Here is a 22,478-nt window from a genome sequence, read left to right on the forward strand (position 1 = left end):
TTTGGCTTTTCCACTGGTAAATCTGTGAACATGTAGCAAGAAATGCAGCTCACCAAATGGCTCCTGGCCTCTTCCATCTTGAGATTTCTTAAAAACGATGAAAGATGAGCCAAACTTCGCGCGTCGGTAGGCGCGCGGTTTTTCCGATTTCCTCTTTTCAGCTGCAACCGCCAAAACCCAGTGATCGTTGAGCTCGCGGAGACTCTTCACTTATCCCAGAAGGCACTGGGAATATGCAAATGATCTCCTCAAGACTCTTCCCCTGGTTTTCCGATTTCCTCTTTTCAGCTGCAACCGCCAAAACCCAGTGATCGTTGAGCTCGCGGAGACTCTTCACTTATCCCAGAAGGCACTGGGAATATGCAAATGATCTCCTCAAGACTCTTCCCCTGGTTTTCCGATTTCCTCTTTTCAGCTGCAACCGCCAAAACCCAGTGATCGTTGAGCTCGCGGAGACTCTTCACTTATCCCAGAAGGCACTGGGAATATGCAAATGATCTCCTCAAGACTCTTCCCCTGGTTTAGATAGACAGCAGGACGGGGCAGGAACACGGGAGGCAGGGCTGGAGTAGGACTGCAGGAATGGAGCATAGATAGCAGGGCAGAGCAGGATCACTGGAGACAGGACCGGAGAAGGACTGCGGGACTGGAGCATAGATAGCAGGACCGAGCAGGATCATTGGAGACAGGACCGGAGTAGGACTGTGGGAATGGAGCATAGACAGCAGGACGGGGCAGGAACACGGGAGGCAGGGCTGGAGTAGGACTGCAGGAATGGAGCATAGATAGCAGGGCAGAGCAGGATCACTGGAGACAGGACCGGAGAAGGACTGCGGGACTGGAGTAGAGATAGCAGGACCGAGCAGGATCATTGGAGACAGGACCGGATTAGGACTGCGGGACTGGAGCATAGACAGCAGGACTGGGCAGGAACATGGGAGGCAGGGCTTGAGTAGGACTGGAGCATAGATAGCAGGGCAGAGCAGGATCACTGGAGACAGGACCGGAGAAGGACTGTGGGACTGGAGCATAGACAGCAGGACGGAGCAGGAACACAGGAGGCAGGACTGGAGTTGGACTGCGGGACTGGAGCATAGACAGCAGGACGGAATACTACAGGATCAATCCTTAAAAGATACTTTATTAACCAATCATTAAAAAGTTTTCAAAACTTCAAAAATCACCAACCGCTGCTATTACCTCTAATCCGGCACAACAGCATATTTTCATATTGCTTCATGCCCAAAAACAATAAGCCATTGATCACCCGGCTCAAATTGCACTATCCCCAAGTATTAAATCAACAAAATTGACAAATATGTAAGAACTTAGCTCATGGCCAATGAAAAATCGCCTCGACGCGTTTCCCTCCCGTAAAAGGAGTTCATCAGGAGGCCCATGATGTATTATGAATGCTCCCTCCGAGCATCAGATGTCATGCCTGGTTGCAGGTATCAATGGGTATGTGGTGACCACTGGTCATTTATAGCGACCTTACAACCTAGTCAAAGTGATAGAGGAAAATGGGGTCATAGTACTTATGCTCCTTATATGTCTCCACTTCATATAGTTCATCTGCGCCATGATTTTAGGTCCCAAAAATACCTCCTTTCATTTACTTCCTATCTGACGCCGCCATTATGTAGTGGATCATTTACCATTTCAGCCACATAAGTGCTGATACGTCTCCCATGTACCCATGTGCACGCCCCAGCCGACGTCACAAGTCCTAGACGCGTCTGACGTACAAGCCACAGGGGCACAATACAGATCCTGAGTCCCTCTCTCTCAGCGTGCATGTCCAGACCAAAGCAGCAGATCGCTGCATCAAGGATCTCTAGCACTAGGCAAAAGTACACACTCATAGATGCATCGTGCATACCAAAACAAGGGAGAAGCTTCCTCCTCCCTCACTGCCAAAACAAACGCGCGCTCTTATTTTATGGCATGCCTGTAAAGATCATGGCACATAAACACACTGTGTAATAAAACATTTCAATGTGTCGTCTATAACTGTGACAAGCATCACTTCCTCAAACCGCAACTAGAGATACCAGGGATAACAAAACTGTTAACCCTTAATAGGAATTAACCCCGCAATTAACCCCACAGCAGGGACAACAGACCGTTAACCCTTAATAGGAAATAACCCTGTATCAAAGTCCCTTCCATCTCTGGTGATATCCACATTTAGTGTGGAGTCCCCCCTATCTCATATAGGGAATATAATATATACATAGACCTCTTAAGGGGTTAAATCCAAATCACCACCCCCATTGTTAACCTTTATTGATATGAATGATAGTGGGAATTGATGGCCCTATTATACCCACAACAACCACAGATCATCTCATAGATCTATGGATGGACCGAGGTTTTACTGCATTAATAACAATAAAGGCAAATAGATACCGGGATAATAATACCGGGTAGTTCTCAAATGAAGCATCCATACGTAAGTTGTTCATTGAGGCCCTTGGGGGCCACAGATTCCATTTTAAATATCCACCGAGCTTCCTTTTGCAGAATTAATCTGTTCCAATCACCCTGTCTTCCATTTTGCTTGACAACCTCCAGAACACAAAAGGAGAGAACGTTTCCATTCCCCCCATGTTCCTCCCATACATGGCGAGCCACAGGGGTGTCCCTCTTATTTCTTACGTCCCCAAGGTGCTCGCTTATTCTTCTCCTAAACTCCCTTTTTGTTTTGCCGATATAATTTTTTGGGCAGGAGCAAGTTGCCATATAGACAACCCCTACGGTTTTACAGTTCGCGAAGTCTCTAGCGAAAAATCTTCTTCCATTGGCCACGCTCGTAAAGTTTTTTCCAGAAGCCACATATCCACAGAAGGAGCAGTTACCACATCTAAAGGTACCACAGATCTTCCTATCCAACCACGTACCCTCCTGTTTTGCTCTTCTATAGTGGCTATGCACATGTCTATCTCTAATAGAACGGCCCTTGCGGAAGGTGATTTGGGGTTTTCTAGAAATCATGTCTGATAAATCCACATCCGCCTGTAGAATGCGCCAATGTTTGTTTAGAATCCTATATACCTGATCTACTTGATTATCATAGGTCCCTATCACTCTTACAACACCACTGTCCTCAATTCGAGCTTTGGGCTGCAGTAGTGTGCGTCTCTCCCTTTCTAAGGCATTTTTAAAGGCGGGTTCCAAGACATGATAAGGGATATCCCCGTTCCCTAAACCGATTTCTGAGTTCATATGCTTGCACTCTGAAGGTCTCCGGGTCCGAACAGTTCCTTCCGGTTCTAAGATATTGGCCACGTGGAATACCCCGCTTGAGTGGGACAGGATGACAACTGTCCCACCGCAAGAGGGAATTCGTGGCTGTAGGCTTTCAGTGTACACTCGTCAATAAGACTCCCTGAGGATCTTTCGCAACTTTTATGTCAAGAAAAGCCAACTCCTTCTCACTGCTTTCCGAGGTGAATCTCAAGCCGATTGGATTTACATTTAGTTCCTGCACAAATGTTTCAAACTCCGCTCTTGATCCCGACCATATGACGAACACGTCATCTATATAGCGGTACCAAGCAGCTACCTTGTTAGTCCACCATTCCTCGGCACCGGTAAAAACCATTGTTTCCTCCCACCAGCCCAGGAGGAGATTCACATACGAGGGCGCACAGGAACAACCCATTGCGGTCCCCCTGAGCTGGTGGAAGTACTTGCCATTGAAGATAAAGTAGTTATGAGTCAAGATGAAGTCCATCAATTCATATACCAGCCTGTTATGACCCTGAAAGTATGTGGCCCTCATTCCCAAATAATGGTCCAGGGCTTTAAGACCCATCTCATGCGGGATGCTGCTGTAAAGGGCTTCAACGTCAATAGAGCCCAAGATGGCTTCCTTTTCAACACTAATACCATCAATCTTGAGTAGTAGATCAGAGGTGTCCCGTATGTACGATGGCAAGGCCGTAACAAAAGGATGTAATATCTTGTCTAAATAGATACCAACATTCTGACTTAGCGAAGCTACCCCAGATACTATAGGTCTTCCACGTAGGGGTACCAACCCCTTATGGACTTTGGGGAGGGCATAAAAAGTTGGTATCACAGGGGAGACTGGAGCCATATACTTATATTCGTTGGCAGAAATAATCCTGTCATTAAGGCCTCTATCCAGAATAACCATCAGGGCCTCAGTGAATTCAAGTGTGGGGTTTCTTTCAAACCTTCCATATGTACTCTTATCATCCAAGATTCTATTGCACATGTCCGTGTAATTGTCGTGATCAAGGATGACAAGGTTGCCCCCTTTATCTGATGGCTTGATAATTATCTCGCCATTCCTTTCCAAGCCAGCTAAAGCCTCCAACTCACTCACACTTAAGTTGGAGACAACGTTAAAATTGTTAGTATGGAGTTTCTTCAAGTCATCCTCAACCACTTTCAAAAAAATATCGATATTGTTATAATCACCAGGAGGAGGCATCTTTTTGCTTTTCAATTTTACGTCTGTATGTGGACCCAAACCCCGATTCTTTTCATTCTCATCCAAAAGTTCCACCAGGACATTAAACCCCTCCAATTCCTCTTCAGCAATGCCCAACCTTAAGCATTGTTCTCTATCATTCTGTGAGAAGAATTTCCTCCATTTTAATTTACGGCAAAAGAGGTTAATGTCCTTAGTCCATGAGAATGAGTCAAAGCGGGTAGTCGGGACGAATGAGAGTCCCTTGCTCAAAACATTTATCTCCCCTGTCGAAAGGACATGTCTACTCAGATTAATAATCTGGTTGCCACCCAAGTGATTCAATTCCGCTTTCTCAGATCGTAACCCAAAGGGGCTCTCTGATCCAAAAAAGAGGTAGAAGTAGAGGATGGTCCAGAGGATGAGGGTACCAGGCCTGCAGAACCCAGGGTCTGCTCCCCCATCATTGTGGGGCCGGATTGATTGTAACCCCGTCCTCTGCCCCCATATTGACCTCTTGTGTTCCCTCTTTGGTTTCGCCATTTGCTTCTATAAAATTGGCTACCACCTCTACCCCTCTGTCTCCAAGTGGCGTTTCCAAAGCTTCTCTCGGTGTCAGATGTCTCCTCCTCTGAGGAGGAAGGTTCTGACCCCACGTCCTTATCCCTTCCTTGTTGACCCTCAAAAAAGTAGGCCTTATTAGCCTTAAACTCGTTCGAATCTCTAATGAACTGAGTATGTTTCCGATTCTTAATATTGTTCTGAGATCTCTCAACTGAAATTTGTAAAGTACTTTCTTTCCTAATAAAGTCTGGATCTGACTTAAATTTCAGTGTTTTTTTCAATCAGCTCATTAAGTTTTTTTGAGATCAACTCAAGATTTCTTTTCTCCTCCTCCAAAATAATTTTCATAAACCTGACTGATGAAGCAATGGACTCCTCTCTCCACACTTTCAGGAGATTAGGGTTACTAATCCTGGGGGAGGGAGAGATATTAATACATAGTCCTCTTGGTACGATGTTATTTTTTATATAATTCTCTAATGCCTTAATTTCCCACCAGGACTTCAAATAATTCTTATAGCAACCAGTTAACTCTTTGAACACAGAATTAATGGATGGTGTAGAATCAGTACCCGTATAGTCTGCTTCCACCGAAAACACCCGATTAGCCTCATTAACCCAGGACTCAACATTAATTGGTCCTGACAGAAAACCAGCCATATTAATTGAAAAAAACGTAACAAAAATTCTTAATAAATATAATTCTGGATTAATTATTCAACGGCTCATATACAAAAAAATCAATCCTTAAAAGATACTTTATTAACCAATCATTAAAAAGTTTTCAAAACTTCAAAAAACAGGCAAACAAAAATAGGCTTATTGCTGATTTTCAAAATCCAGCCACAAACACTAGAGAGTCGTTCCAATGTCAGGTAGACGGTCACAAACCTATTTGTCCCTATAGGGCCCTATATCTCTCTCCTACCTGACAGCGGAGGTTGGCACCCTCTTGATACGCAAATGGCGCCCCCGCTCCTCGGCGGCTCTCCCTAATCACCCTGTTGACTCCTATCTAAATGACATCAGCTTGGAGTACAACAGATTGCCGGGGACAAAAATATAATAGATAATAACCCCATGCCACAAACCACCAAGACAAAAATATAAGGAATAGTAACTGGAAAAAACTCTAATTTTTGGCAGATTTGTAAACATTTGCTTTGCTAATGCACTATTATCCCATACACTGTATACATCAGTTTGCAGATACATTTTTTTTTTTTTTTTTTTTTTTACTACTATTATTATTAAAACATTTTTTGTCTTTGGGGGGGATTTTTTCAGGGATAATTCTAAGTTATTACCCCTGTCTCCCTTGGCCATATGTTCTGACACCCTCTTTCCTCTTTCTGGGTGAGAAGTGTAGGGGTCAGTAAGGGTCAGCCCACGTGGAGCGGGGGCACCAGAGTAACGTAGGGTGTAAAAGCTCCGCTGTCAGGCAGGGAGACACCTAAATAGGGTTATTTAGACCCCTTTTCCTCCCAAAGCAAATGTTTACAAATCTGCCAAAAATGAGAGTTTTTTCCAGTTACTGCTGCCGATGGTGGTCCGCTGATCGGCTAGTCTGTCTTTTATTTTTTTCATCTATCCTTATTAATTTCTGGCTGGGTCTCATACCGTCACATACGGCATGATGCATGCAATTGACATGCACTGCTCTCTACATTACGGCGTGGAGTCAAGTGAAAGGTAGTCCTTGCCAGAAGTGGTTGGAGGCACATGCCAAAAATAGAAGACAGTAGAGCAAATCGCCAGACATGTGGAAGTGTCAGAACATATTTAGGGGTGCCGAGGAGAATTGAGTGTAAAACTTTTTTAATCCCTTCCAAGAAGCAAATAGCCAAAAAAATAGATACTGGCAAATCCAAATATTTCGTAGAACTCAAGGTGAGTTTGAATTGATTCGCTCTTTACAAATTACGATGCTGCCAATAAAGATCTTGGTCCATTACAAAATCTGTAATCTGTTTGTCTAATTGTAATATGTCAGGTAATATTGGTCTCCTTTTAGGTGACAGAAAGACCTTTGGTGCCACTCAGTCCCCAAGCGCAAATGTAACCCTAAAATAGGGCTATCCCCACTCAAGTACTGGGCTCTATAATGAATGACCTGAGAAAATGGAGCAATGGTTGTTCACTGTCTATGGACTTGTTGAAGACCGTAAATGCTGTTCTTGACTTTCTCAAGCTTCCTATGAACTCTGAATGTAGTGGTGTTGTGCATGCGTAGACTTGATTTCATACTAAAAACTACACTCTTGGGACGGAGAGAAGCTCCAATTTTAAGACTGTAAATTGACCGGCGACACTAGCCATGACCAAGCTTCTGCTCCATATCGCCCCGACACTTTACAGGAAAATCGTTTTCCAGTCCCGATGTGCCATCATGTGTGGGGTGGATCAAACTCACTTGTAGGCCGCAGGCCTTTGATTTCTCCAGGTCTCCATCTTCCGGAGCCGCTGCACAATACTTAGGAGACACGCATTTGGCTTCAACAGCAAACGTTTCCAACACAGTTCAAGTTCATCAGACTGTAACACCCAGTATTGCGCCCAACATTTCTTATTCCTTGTTTCATTAGTACAGCACGCCATCAACATCGCTATCCATTCTTCCAGGACTATCGACGCGTACTCTGGCTCACTCAGCTCCTGAAAAATCTTCTCCAGTCCTGCAGTCCTACCCAGCATCCTTCACCTTCCCTTCTTGCGGTTCCATTTTCAACATTCCCTGTATGACAAAGGATAAGGCATTCTTCATAGTACCCTTACAGCGCCCTGAGTTCCGGATGTTGCAAGAATGTCAGCAATGGATTCTGTTAAGGTCTCTCACTACCATGAGCGATAGTTGCTTGCCCACTGCAACTTGAGCTTGACCTTGGCTACAGCACTTCCATATCTGACTATCAGGAAGTGCCTGCCTTTCAGTAGCATCTACCCCTCCCTATGTAGGCTAGTCCCAAACATTATATAAATACATCAACGATTGGTATCTTCATGGGTAGGAACGTGACAGTACAGTCCACCACTCTTACAAGACCCCTAGCAATCTGCAAGTTATTGCCTTTCCTGTGAACAGATGATAACTTGCCAATTTAGGACAATCTTTTTAATAGACCAAGTGTGGATTTATCATTGTTATTTCCTCTATACTCTGACTGGTAATTCATCAGATTTTGGTGTAGTTTATATTTGAAATAAAATCAGCAATATGATCCTATAACAAAGGTATAAATCCCCAAAAATGATAATAGCTAGCAGAAAAACTGAGACCTAAAGTTTATTTTTAATATTATTTAACAATCATTAAATGTTATGTTAAAATGACAATGACAAGACGCACACACACTAAATGGAACACCCTCAGCGGGTAACATATACATATATCACAGCGTAAATAGCAATTGTTATTTTGGAAGATTTATAGTGTACGATATATTGATTAACACCAGCTAAACAATCTATCTGCTGCAAAGATGTCCATAAACATAGACATAATCATAAAGAAAAGGTCTCACTCAATTAACCGAATAATTCATCGATGGAGCTCAAAAATAATATATTTCAAGATGCCAGCCATGTGTAATTTCCCTACCCGTTTCCTCCTATTTGGGACTCATCAGGGGAGTTCCATCAACTATAATCCTCCGTGGTACATCTTAGTCCTGCCGCCCATCGCGGTATCCGAGATGCACCAAAATGATTATTGATTTCTGACATGTTCACGATATTGAGTAGCTTTACAAAATAGATGCGATAAGGTGAGAGTCATGAACCCGTACCAGATTTATTTTTGGTGTGCACCGGGTTGCACTGGTGTGACATGTCTAAAAATTATCTATTTTCCTTTAGGCTCATTGGCAGATCACTTCCTGCCGAATAACCTGTTGGTTAACAGCAATCATGATCCCCCGGTCTGCCTAGTATTAGAATACAAGTGAAACAATAGGGCATTACAGACCCTAATTAGACCACCTGGCATAATCCACCCTGAGTAGCCAAAAGAAAATAGAGCTCCAATGATCACTAGTAGAAATGAGCGGGTCAGGCAACACTGGACGTCACCAGTTCGCGTGGCTTTTCCCAGACAATTCGATTTGCGGAAAAGTTATTCCCTGTGAGATTAATGTTCTACATCTATAGCAGACCCAAGAGCATAATAAACATAATATGTAAAAATTAAAAAAAATCCTTATACTTGTAAGCAGGTAGCGGGATGCAGAAACGGACAAGAGGCAGACCAAGGGTTAACAAAGGGTTTAATTCACAGGAGTATACTCCTCGCAGGGAGAAATTTAAATGAGGGGGAGAGTTCTTCCCTAATACAAAGTACACTTCTAAGGGGGTTTTAACTAATAGGGAAATAAAATGTAAACTATGTATTTATCACTTTGTGCTCCAATCACAGATGTACCCCTCACTTTGACTGGGACCACTTGGAGTGAGCCACAACGGGGATCTGTTAGTCTTGTGGAAAATGGGGGAAGCTTTTCTGGCGTTGAGAATGTCCTCTTGTGGTCCTGACGGTGTCTTCTTTTCAATCCTGTCGCTGGCGGTGATTGCCCGGGGTTCTAGCATGGGCACTGGCCCCAATGGATGGAGGGCAGGAGGAGGGGAACAGTCTTGTCTCAGCGGTGAGAATCCTTGTACTACTGGGGCCTGGGAGACTGTCCCGAAGCAGTTCACGGTGGTCTGTTTGGTCTGCTGAGTTGTACCGTTGAGCACCGGTATCCCTCACACAGACCTTGCCTTCCCCAGTCAGAACAGTCGGCCGGGGCAGTTGTGTCAGTGTCGTCGGCCAAGTTCTCAGTCTTGTCAAGACATTGATGTAGGCGGGGACAGCGGTACATGCGGCCTGTCAGCGGGACCCCGTCGGTCAGCTCCTGTCTGCATGTCCTCTCGCCTCTGACTCCCCCTTATCTCTGCCCCTCACAGCTGAAATTACCTCACACCACTGACATGCGTGCGCTCAGTGTTTCCGCCTCCACAGTTTGAATCTCTGTGTGCGCATTTTCTGTTTTCTTAGCCATGCCCCCTTTTCTCGAGCACAGGGACCATCCTGTTACTCTAAGTGCTCCCCCCTGTAACTGAGGTGACAGACCCGACAGTTCGGAATCAGTTATGGATGTGACAAGCCTGGCTTGCTTCTTCTCCTTACATACTCCCATCAACTCTCACCCCTCCAGCCCATCCAGTCCTTATCGACACTCACCTGGTCCTGGTTGCCTCTTCAGATCCCTGCCGCTCTCACTGATATCTCTGGGACTCCTTACACTAGGTCATGACTTTTGGCTTTAATGAGGCCCAGAAGAGTTCTGCATAAGCGCAAAAGGTCATTGTGTCATGATGTTATGATGTGTGCTGAGATTTTACGTGAGCATGCGCAGAACCACCCAGGGTTTTACCAGAGCCAGAAGTCACAGCTTAGTTGCGATGAGGACCGGAAAGGTGATGGTGGTAGGAGCGGTGAGTCGGGAACAGTGCGGTGAGGTGAGTATTAGGATTTTTTAAAAATTTGGTGGCCATTAATGGTAAAAAAAAAATGGCACCCAGTTTGTTGAATCAAAACGGAAGCAAGTTACTGAATATACCCATTTTGGTGACAGGATTTTAATTAAACTCCAAAATTTATTTTATCATCTCTAATCGCCAGTAACATCAATTCCCTTTATAGACCAAAACGAATAAATGGCCACGAGTGATTGGCTAAGAAGGAAGTGCAAATGAGGGTGATTATAGCGCAGAAGTTTGAGGATGTTAACCTATCTGGAATATTTCAACAACTCGAAACTTGGGGCTTAGAAACCAACAACCTTGCAAAATTTAGCTAAGCTAAGCACTGGTAGTACTAATTTACAATATATTACACTTTATCACCATTCAAACCACAATAATATCAATTAAAAAATTTGCATTTTGCTTTTAGTTATCCAAGGATAAATGACATCAGAAGTGACAAAAACTGAAGCTCTTCCAAACAAGATTTGTGTTTTAATCCACTTAAATCACTGGCCTATTTCAATAAGAGGAACAGAGGGATAAAGTCAAAGGATGTCACAAAACCTCAGGAAAAACATACCTCTGCCAAATAAATTTACATTGAGAGTGCTTCTTGGCGGTCAAGTCATCTTCAACATCAGCAAGAAATTTTAGAAGGAGCCATCTCAATGGGTAGCCAAGAGGGCACATCCGTGATACCTTCTGTTCCACTGTCTCTTTACGTTTCTCTCACATGTTATGTAGAGTGTAACAATGACACTAAAAATCAAATTTCTGATCCAGATAGGTCAAGGCAACAGATTTATTTAGAACTTGCCTGTAAAACAAAGTTGAATAACATAAAAGTGTCATGTTCAATAGAATGACATCAAGGAATGATTGCATTCGGAACCCATCTGCCAAAATACTTGTCTGAACAGTTGGCCAGAATGATAATTTTAAGAGATAAATTAATAAAAACACATTTTTAACAGAGATGTAAAAACATGTATTTGAATAAACAACTGCATATCCCAATGTTTCATGAGTCTATTAAAACGGACCTGTGACTGGATTTTTGCGTGAGCACCCAATCCACTGATTTTGAAACAGTTTCTAATTTTCTTCTCTTTCTCTCTGTTCCAAAGTTATGCCCCCTAGAAATATTGATAGAAAATTTTTCTTTCACCCATCTGTGGGCGTATACCACAGAAGTTCTCTGTGGGCATTTTCTTTTTCTCCTCTAATACTGGCCAATCAAAACAAAGCCACACCCACAGAAAAAAGTTCTTTGGTAAACGCCCAGTTAGGAAATGGGAAAATCTGACCTTTTATTTCTGAGGTCATAACTTTGGAATGGATGGGCACAAAAGAAAAAGAAAAACTGTTCCAGAAGCAGTGGAGCTGCAGCAACTAAAAGGAGTTAGAACATTTAAAAAAAAAAAAAAAATGGCGAAAAGTCTTATTTAATTTATCTAGTGGTGCAATTAAAAAATGCAAGGCCCAAAGCCGTATTTCCCCCTCCTAGTAGCTGTATGTCAAAATTAGAGAATTATTAATTTACTGTCTGTTCATGGGATCATGGCTCCCCAGTTTCCAGACTTGTAGGGGGGTCGTGAGCTCCTGCCAAATTTAGAGTTCAGGCCAGAGGCATTGTTGGGCTGCTAGCAGGAAACTGCACTGAATCTGGCCATGGTAAGCGCTTACCAAATAAGCTGCAGAGGGAACCCGGCTACCTGGAGCGCTCCTGCTGATCAGCTGTCCGGCGCCGAGTTGCATGTATCGCAGCTGTGTGACAGTCACAACACATGCATGGAGATTCCAACAAACAGGCTCTCCATGCATGAGTTGTGACAGTGAAACAGCCACGACACATGCAGCTGCGGCGCCGGACAGCTGATCAGCAGGAGCGCTCCAGGAAGCCAGGTTCCCTCTGCAGCTTATTCGGTAAGCGCTATAGCCTGCTGACTAAGGAGGGAGCTGAACTAATTTGCTCATCTCTAACCATGATCAGGATCTAATGGTGCACTTGACCAATTATTGCCAATTTCAGTGCAGTGCTTACAAGTACGGATGAGCGGACCTGAGGAAGTTTGAGTTCTCTCTCTCCCTCTTTTTACCTCTCTCTCACCATCTCTCCCCTTCCCTCTTTCCCTCCGACCCTATTTCCCTCCATCTCTCCCTCCCTCGCTATACCTCCCTCTTTCTCTCTCTTCCACTCTTAGGCCGGTTTCACATTTGCACTTCAGGGCGCAGCGACGGCCTGCGCACGGCCGCCGCTAAGCCCCACCCCCTGTCGCGCTTCAGCCGGTAGCTCCGCCTCCGGGCGCATGACGCTGTATGCGTCCTGCATCCCCTATCTTTATCACTGAGGATGCAGGCCATGCGCAGTATGCGTTTTTGCGGCGCCTGCGTTCTTTTGACGGTGCGCCGACCAGCGCCAAACGCAACCTGTTACAATTTGGTTGTGCTCGGCGCACCGTCTAAACGACGCAGGCGCCGCCAAACGCATGCTGCGCACGGCCTGCGTCCTCAGTGATAAAGATAGGGACGCATGCAGCGTCATTTGCCCGGAGGTGGCGCTACCGGCGGAGGCGTGGCAGGGGGCAGGGCTTAGCGGCGGCTGTGCGCAGGCCGTCGCTGCGCCCTGAAGCGCAAATGTGAAACCGGCCTTAGTCTCTCTCACTTTCTGTCTGTCTCTCTCCCTTTCTCCCCACACCCAGGTATAGGCAACATAAAGGTTTAGAAGTGATATGCTTCCCACAATAAGTCCCCTATATTTATTCAAAATTATCAGCCCCTAGACCAGATCCATCCAAAATTATGCTGAAACCTCATATCAAACTCCCAAATCAATTAATATACCAGTCCAAACCACTACATTATTATATTTATTAGACTCTAGACTCGCCCAAAGAACAGTCGACTGTTGTTTTTTTTGCCTTGAAGGACACATGCTATGCAATTCTTCATGTACAGGGCAGGAGGGGAAATAAAGCATACTGTATGTATGGGAGGCAGAAACTCAAACAGTGAGCCAAGCTACACTATGGGATAGTAAATGCACTACCACAGACAATGTTTTGGTGCTAACTACCTTGAGTGCTGGGCTATGCAGACATTTTTAGGCTGGATAGGATCAAGACATAGTGTGAAAGGTGCTCTGCAAGGTCTTTATAGCATGTTTTATGCCCCCTCAGAAAATGAAAAAAATTTACAGTATGAGAGGCTGTATCTCTGCAGTGCACTGTCATAATGTCCCTTTACTATATGTGTATATATTTCTGTTCCACAGCCAAGACAGTTGGATGTTCTGAATGAATAATCGACTATTGGAATTTAGGTAACATCTCCAAAAAAGCCATTGAGTATAGTGAAACAAAGGGAATCAACAGTCTGCAATTTTAGATTTTATTTGGCCTCCTTTTTAGCGGATCCATTTTTTTTTTAAAGTCTTGCAGCGTAACAAACTATTACACTTACCGTATATAGTCGTATATAAGCCGACACGTGTATAAGCCGACCCTCCTAATTTTGTCACAAAAAACTGGGAAAACTTATTGACTCGCGTATAAGCTAAGGGGGCACAGTGAGTGGCCCCAGATAATGCTGCACAGTGAGTGGCCCCAGATAATGCTGCACAGTGAGTGGCCCCAGATAATGCTGCACAGTGAGTGGCCCCAGATAATGCTGCAAAGTGAGTGGCCCCAGATAATTCTGCTCAGTGAGTGGCCCCAATTATGCTGCACAGTGAGTGGCCCCAGAAAATGCTGCACAGTGAGTGGCCCCAGATAATGCTGCACAGTGAGTGGCCCCAGATAATGCTGCACAGTGAGTGGCCCCAGATAATGCTACACAGTGAGTGGCCCCAGTTATGCTGGACAGTGAGTGGCCCCAGATAATGCTGCACAGTGAGTGGCCCCAGATAATGCTGCACAGTGAGCGGCCCCAGATAATGCTGCACAGTGAGCGGCCCCAGATAATGCTGCACAGTGAGTGGCCCCAGATAATGCTGCACAGTGAGTGGCCCCAGATAATGCTGCACAGTGAGTGGCCCCAGATAATGCTGCACAGTGAGTGGCCCCAGATAATGCTGCACAGTGAGTGGCCCCAGATAATGCTGCACAGTGAGTGGCCCCAGATAATGCTGCACAGTGAGTGGCCCCAGATAATGCTGCACAGTGAGTGGCCCCAGATAATGCTATACAGTGAGTGGCCCCAGATAATGCTGCACAGTGAGTGGCCCCAGATAATGCTGCACAGTGAGTGGCCCCAGATAATGCTGCACAATGAGTGGCCCCAGATAATGCTGCACAGTGAGTGGCCCCAGATAATGCTGCAAAGTGAGTGGCCCCAGATAATGCTGCACAGTGAGTGGCCCCAGATAATGCTGCACAGTGAGTGGCCCCAGATAATGCTGCACAGTGAGTGGCCCCAGATAATGCTGCACAGTGAGTGGCCCCAGATAATGCTGCACAGTGAGTGGCCCCAGATAATGCTGCACAGTGAGTGGCCCCAGATAATGCTGCACAGTGAGTGGCCCCAGATAATGCTGCACAGTGAGTGGCCCCAGTTATCTGCACACTGTGTGGCCCCATCATATTGCTGCTGCTGCCGCTGCCTCCGTTACAAAAAAAAAGCTGTATACTCACCTTCGTCGCTGCCCCCTGCTCATCAGCGTTGCCGGCTCTGCAGTGACTGTGCAGGCAGAGGGCATGATCGCGCCCTCTGACCTGAATGTCACTGCAGAGGACGCAAGACAGCAGAGGGCAGGTACAGGTGAATATGCCTCCCCCCGTTCATACTCACCCGGTCCTGGCGCTAGTCTCTGCAGCTCCCCTGCTTGTTCCATGTTGTCAGCGCTGCTCTCTTCCTGCTTCAGCGGTCACGTGGTACCGCTCATTAAATATGCACATATTTATTGAGCAGGTACCATTTGACAGCTGAAGCAGGAAGAGAGCAGCGCTGACAACATGGAACAAGCAGGGGAGCTGCAGAGAAGGGCGAGTATGATCTGTCACCCCAGCTCCCCCTCCCCGCCGATCCCCCCGGTATTTGACTTGTGTATAAGCCGAGAGGGGGACTTTCAGCCCAAAAAAAGGGCTTAAAATCTCAGCTTATACACGAGTATATACGGTATCTATAACTCCTAGACTTGATACTCTTCTGTTGCTCGGCATGAACGATCCAGACACTCAGTAAAATTTTACACTCCTTTGACTTTAATTGGCTCCCGTTCTGATCATTTATACTCGATTGTAGTCGATGAAGTATTCTGTGACGCAGAAATGACCATGTCTGCACTCTGTTCATTCTATCAAAACATTTACAGCTCAAGACAATTGACACTAAAACTAGAACATACTTGATCAATCAGCACCCAGTGACCCCTGTTCTATACACTCTCCCCAAAATACACAAGTATCTATATAATCCACCAGGACGTCCCATAGTCGCTTCTACGGACTCTATTCTCAACCCATTATCCATCTTTCTAGAAAAACTACTGATGCCTCATACCCATACCACTAAAACATTTATCTTGGACACAGGTGATTTCCTGAATAAAATCTGGGACATTAGTTCTATTCCACCCACTAGTATTCTTTGCACCTTTGATGTTACCAGCCTGTATACATCCATAACACACAATAAAGGCATGGAGGCTGTCTCACTAACTCTTAGCGAGGCTAATATGGACATGCACCTGAAAGATTTTTGTTTAGACCTCTTGAATATTGTCTTAAGACAAAATTTTTTTCGTTTTGAAAATGACTTTTACATCCAGGTTTGCGGGACCGCAATGGACTCAAATGTAGCGCCCGCCTATACTAATCTCTACATGGACAGATTTGAACGTGATCACATTTACCCCAATTCACTGTTTCAGGAATATGCTTTAGCATGGTATCGCTACTAGAGTTGAGCGAAACGGGTCGAAAAAATTCAAAAGTCGCCGACTTTTGGCAAAGTCGGGTTTCATGAAACGAAACCCGACCCTAGGATGAGGTCGGCCACGAGGTCGGCGACTTACGCGCCAAAGTCGCGTTTCAAAAGTTTGTTTTGCGCTCTTTTTCAGCCAATCAGGATCCACGGACACTGTGGGCAACGTGATGACATAGGCACGGGTCACCACCATCTTTCAGAAGGGCATGCAAGTGATTGGCTTGCTTTGGTGGGCGTCACAGGGGGTATAAAAGGGCGTGCACGCCGACCGCCATCTTACTTCTGCCGATCTTAGCATAGGGAGAGGTTGCTGCTGATTCTGTAGGGAGAGCGTTAGGCAGGGAAGAAGACAAAAAAACTGCTTCTGCTGCTAGCGATTTGGCCTGCACAACACACCAGTCACTGTGTGTGCAGTGCAAGGGGAGGCTATATAGTGGTGTATCAGTGGTGTTGGTTGTTGGGCTGCCTTCTAAGGCTTCCTGACAGGCTGGCATTGCTGTTTACCCACTGCTCCGCAAACTGCTTTTTTAAAAGCAATCCAATCTCCCTTATCCTCTAGTCACTTTGGTCACAGCTGCGCCATCGAGCCTGTCACATAGCGCTCAGATATTCATTGGGCCTCAAACTGCTTAAGCAATCCCAATTTTTTTTTTTGTCCTGCTGAGAAGAAAAAAAAACTGCTTCTGCTGCTGATAGCAATTTGGCCTGCACAACACACCAGTCACTGTGTGTGCAGTGCAAGGGGAGGCTATATAGTGGTGTATCAGTGGTGTTGGTTGTTGGGCTGCCTTTTAAGGCTTCCTGACAGGCAGGCATTGCTGTTTACCCACTGCTCCGCAAACTGCTTTTTTAAAAGCAATCCAATCTCCCTTATCCTCTAGTCACTTTTGTCACAGCAGTGCCATCGAGCCTGTCACATAGCGCTGAGATATCAGTGGGCCTCACACAATCCAAAAGTGTCCAGTGTCCAAAAGTGTGTGCAGATATTCAAAATCTCCCTTATCCTTTAGTCACTTAGGTCACAGCAGTGCCATCGAGCCTGTCACATAGCGCTGAGATATCAGTGGGCCTCACACAATCCAAAAGTGTCCAGTGTCCAAAAGTGTGTGCAGATATTCAAAATCTCCCTTATCCTCTAGTCACTTTTGTCACAGCAGTGCCATCGAGCCTGTCACATAGCGCTGAGATATCAGTGGGCCTCACACAATCCAAAAGTGTCCAGTGTCCAAAAGTGTGTGCAGATATTCAAAATCTCCCTTATCCTCTAGTCACAGCAGTGCCATCGAGCCTGTCACATAGCGCTGAGATATCAGTGGGCCTCACACAATCCAAAAGTGTCCAGTGTCCAAAAGTGTGTGCAGATATTCAAAATCTCCCTTATCCTCTAGTCACTTTTGTCACAGCAGTGCCATCGAGCCTGTCACATAGCGCTGAGATATCAGTGGGCCTCACACAATCCAAAAGTGTCCAGTGTCCAAAAGTGTGTGCAGATATTCAAAATCTCCCTTATCCTCTAGTCACTTTTGTCACAGCAGTGCCATCGAGCCTGTCACATAGCGCTCAGATATCAGTGGGCCTCACACAATCCAAAAGTGTCCAGTGTCCAAAAGTGTGTGTAGATATTCAAAATCTCCCCTGTTCTATAGACACCTTGTACCTTGTTTTACATTACTATATAGTTTGTTGGATTTTGTCTACATTTCTACCAAAAACGAGGAAGGCTGGTGGAAGAGGCCGTGGAATTGGGCGGGGGTTGGCAGCTGGTAATGATGGTGTTGGTGGTGGATCTGATGGTAGTGGCAAGAGCAAAATAGGACCGAATGCAGGAGGTGCTGACCCTGCGTCATTGTCTGGCTACATAAGGCCTTGAACGCTTAGTTTTCTAGGAGTTGGCAAACCGCTTTTAAAGCCAGAGCATCAGGAAAAAGTTTTGTCTTACATTGCTGACTCAGCCTCCAGCTCTATCGCCTCCTCTTCTTCAGTTGTAAAAAGTAAAAGCACTGAGTCGTCATTGGAGGCTCATGTTCATGAACCACACCTTTCCTTGTGTCCTTCACCCCAACCAAGATTGAAGGATGACGCAGGCCATACTACTGATTACTCCATGGAGCTGTTTTCACATACCATGCCTGGATTATCAAGTGAAATGGTGAATTACCCAGGCCAAGATGAATCTGACATGGAGTGCACTGATGCACAGCCGCTGATGGATGATTCTGCTGGTACATTCACTCAGAGCACTACATTGTCCTCGCAGTGTACAGAGCCAGATTCTGACCCTGATGAGACTCAGGTGCCCCTTCCCGCACACTATACCACCATACACGGTGACACAGAGGAAGGTGCACATGACATAGAAGAGGAGGTGATGGATGACCCAGTTGTTGACCCAGATTGGCATCCATTGGGGGAAGAGGGTGCTGCTTCCAATAGCTCAGATGAGGAGCATCCACAGCAGACATCGACATCGCAACAGCTGTTATCTGGCAGGCCCGGAGCACTCCAAAGACAGGTTCCAAACATCAAAAGAGTTGCTGGACAGCTTGTCCAGAGGGTCAAAAGATCACAGCGTGCTAGGCCGCAAAATGTCTGCCAAAGTAGGAAGAGTGCAGTGTGGCACTTTTTTGAACAAAACCCTCATGATCAGGCCAAGGTTATCTGTAAGAAGTGCGCAAAGACCTTTAGCCGAGGGAAAAATCTGAAAAATTTGAATACCAGTTGCATGCTTAGACATTTAACCAGCATGCACTTGCAAGCGTGGACACAACACCAAACCTCAAGTGCCACATGTGCAACTGATCACAACGAAGGTAGTCAGCAACGCTACATTGTTTCCCCCACTGTAAGCCCACCGGTTAGCACAGCAGCAAATGTTGAGGTGTCGTTGCAAGACCACAGCAGTCAGGGAATCCCACTGTTATATCAACGAAATACTGATTCTAGGCCATCAGAAAGAACACCAACTCCATCACCATCATCAACCCTCTCTCAGTCCGCCCTGTCCACCGCTACTTTCACCATATGCAGCTCTCAAGTCCAGCTCACCCTCCCAGACACTATGAGTAGGTCAAGAAAGTACTCAGTCTCTCATCCGTGTACACTGGGTTTGAACGCCCACATTGCCAAACTAATCTCGTTTGAGATGATCCCCTTTCGGTTGGTGGAAAGCACAGCTTTCCGCGAACTCATGGCCTATGCAGTACCACGCTATGACCTACCCAGTCGCCACTTCTTCTCTCGCAAAGCCATCCCAGCCCTCCACCATCATGTGAAAGACCGCATTGTCCATGCACTCAAGCAGTCAGTGAGCGGAAAGGTGCACCTCACAACTGATGCATGGTCCAGTCGGCATGGCCAGGGCCGTTACGTGTCCATCACTGCGCACTGGGTTAATGTGGTGGATGCAGGGTCCACAGGGGACAGCGGTGGTGGGACAGTGCTGCCTAGCCCACGGTATAGGAAACAGTTGGCTGTAGGCGTTCGACCCTCCTCCTCCTCCCCCTTCCAGAAGCGATAGCTCGTCCACAGAGCGCAGTCGTACGAGCACTCCATCTGCAGCTGCCACTGTTGCACACGATGTGTCCCCCTATCGAGCAGCTAGTGGAAAGCGTCAGCAGGCTGTTTTGCAGATGATGTGTTTGGGCGACAGACACACCGCCGAGGTGCTGGCCGAGTACTTGAAGCGACAAACTGAGTCATGGCTGGGCAGTGTACATCTTGAGGCAGGCAAGGTAGTTAGTGATAACGGCCGTAATTTTGTGGCAGCCATAGCCCTTTCAAAACTCAGCCACATACCTTGCTTGGCTCACACCTTGAACCTGGTGGTGCAGTGCTTCCTCAAAAATTATCCGGAGTTAAAAGCCCTGCTCCAGAAGGTGCGAAGACTGTGCGCGCACATCCGCCGGTCGCCTGTACACTCCGTTCGTATGCAGAAGCTGCAGCGATTGCTCCACCTTCCCAACCACCGCCTCATTATCGACATTGCAACAAGGTGGAACTCCACCCTGCACATGGTGGAGCGGCTGTGCGAGCAGAGGCAGGCCATAATGCATTTGTGGGAGGATACACGGCCAGGCACTTTGAGAGCAGACATGGAGTTGACAGGTGTGCAGTGGTCGAAGCTGAAAGACCTTTGTAAAGTCCTTCAGTGTTTTGAGGAATGCACACGGCTGGTAAGCGCAGACGACGCCATCCTAAGCATGAGCATCCCACTTATGCGTCTGCTCATGCAAACTTTGACGCACCTTAAGGAGCAGGAGTCTGCAGCCAATGTTGATGAGGAGGAAGAGGAGGAGGGAATCCTTGATGACATTCAGCCATTGTCTGCTCAGCGACCTCTCCTGGACGAGGTGGAGGAAGAAGAGGAGGAGGAGGAGGATGATGGGGATGATTACTTAGGGGAGGAGGATGCATCTCGTGGGGCAAGTGAAAATGTTGGCGTGGCAAGGTCTGGTACAGGGTTTGTGCGTGACTGGAGGGATGTGGATTTGCCAGAAAGTGCTCCTCCACCCAGTACTCGCAGTGCATCATTGACACCGGGAACATTGGCCCACATGTCAGATTATGCCTTGCGGATCCTAAAAAGGGACCCCCGCATTGCCAAAATGATGAACGATGACGACTACTGGTTGGCCAGCATCCTGGATCCACGCTATAAAGGCAAATTACAAAACATCATGCCACAGGAGAACCTTGACCTAATATTGGCTAATAAACAAGCAACTCTGGTAAATCGGTTGCTTGAGGCATTCCCAGCACACAGCAGCGGTGATGGTTCTCACACGAGCCGTACGGGCCGGGGGCAGCTTGGCAGAGGTGTTCGTGGTGCACACAGCAGAAGTGGCGTTGGAGACAGGGGTTTCATGACAATGTTGTGGACTGATTTTTCAAATACCGCTCACACAACTGGTAATACTGCATCGATGGAAAGTGACAGGAGACAGCAGTTGTCAACTATGGTAACAAACTACTTTTCCTCCCATATCGATGTTCTCCCACACAGGTCATTCCCTTTTGACTATTGGGCCGCTAAACTGGACACCTGGCCTGAATTGGCCCAATATGCCTTACAGGAGCTCGCTTGCCCAGCTGCAAGTGTGCTATCGGAAAGAGTCTTCAGTGCAGCTGGATCAATCCTGACAGAAAAAAGGACCCGTCTGTCAACCCAAAATGTGGATGATCTAACCTTCATTAAAATGAACCACGCATGGGTTTCCAAGGATTTTGTCCCACCTTCCCCTGATGACACATAGGGTGACAGAAAAATGGCTTGCTTTGGTCCATCTCTTCCTGGTACTTCACCTATTTCGCCTTTTGCATCAGCTGAATGTCCAACATCAACATATGCCACTTTCTAAAACTCCCTAACTGTGCTGCCTCCCCCCCCATGGCCGGGGTCACCACCTAGCGCACGACACCGTGCGAGTGCCGTTGCCCTGGACAGGTGGGTAGGCCGACTCTTGGGCGCGGGCACTGGCACAGGGTCCCTCATAGTGCAATCAAGTGTCTCTGACGGTGGTGGTGCACACCCGCCGTCAGACACACCGCTGTACTATGAGGGGCCCAGTGCCAGTATCGACGCCCACGAGTGGGCCCCCCTTGCTTGGGCAGGGCCCCAGCATTTGCAATCTTTACCTCTCCCTGCTCCTCCGCTGTGTAATCTGGGCCGTCAAATCCATACTGTGCCTGACACCGTCTGAGCCTGCCTCCTGAGACATATATTTTGAATGTGTACGCTATCCATACATGTTATCCAGGGATACGGTACCCTTTCTAACCTTTGTGCAATCACGTGCAATCCATACTGGGCCTAACACCGTCTGAGCCTGCCTCCTGAGACATATTTTGAATGTGTACGCTATCCATACATGTTATCCAGGGATACGGTACCCTTTCTAACCTTTGTGCAATCACGTGCAATCCATACTGGGCCTAACACCGTCTGAGCCTGCCTCATGCTGTATAGACATATATTTTGAATGTGTACGCTATCCATACATGTTATCCAGGGATACGGTACCCTTTCTAACCTTTGTGCAATCAC

General features: G+C 46.5%; 1 long non-coding RNA gene across 11 annotated transcripts in view; it reads right to left on the reverse strand.

The window, feature by feature from the left end:
- LOC141096282 (uncharacterized) overlaps positions 1–22,478 on the reverse strand; it is a 352,604-nt gene that overhangs the window by 153,901 nt on the left and 176,225 nt on the right. For 4 of the 11 annotated variants that reach the window (XR_012233629.1, XR_012233631.1, XR_012233628.1 and 1 more), the window contains one exon: positions 11,091–11,327. The exons of the other annotated variants lie outside the window; for them this stretch is intronic. This is a non-coding gene — a long non-coding RNA (uncharacterized lncRNA). The remainder of the gene's footprint in view (positions 1–11,090; positions 11,328–22,478) is intronic. 11 annotated transcript variants of the gene reach the window in all.

The sequence above is a fragment of the Dendrobates tinctorius genome, unplaced genomic scaffold, assembly GCF_039654945.1.
Source record: "Dendrobates tinctorius isolate UK_male_01 unplaced genomic scaffold, ASM3965494v1 ptg000009l, whole genome shotgun sequence".
NCBI classification, from domain to species: domain Eukaryota; kingdom Metazoa; phylum Chordata; class Amphibia; order Anura; family Dendrobatidae; genus Dendrobates; species Dendrobates tinctorius.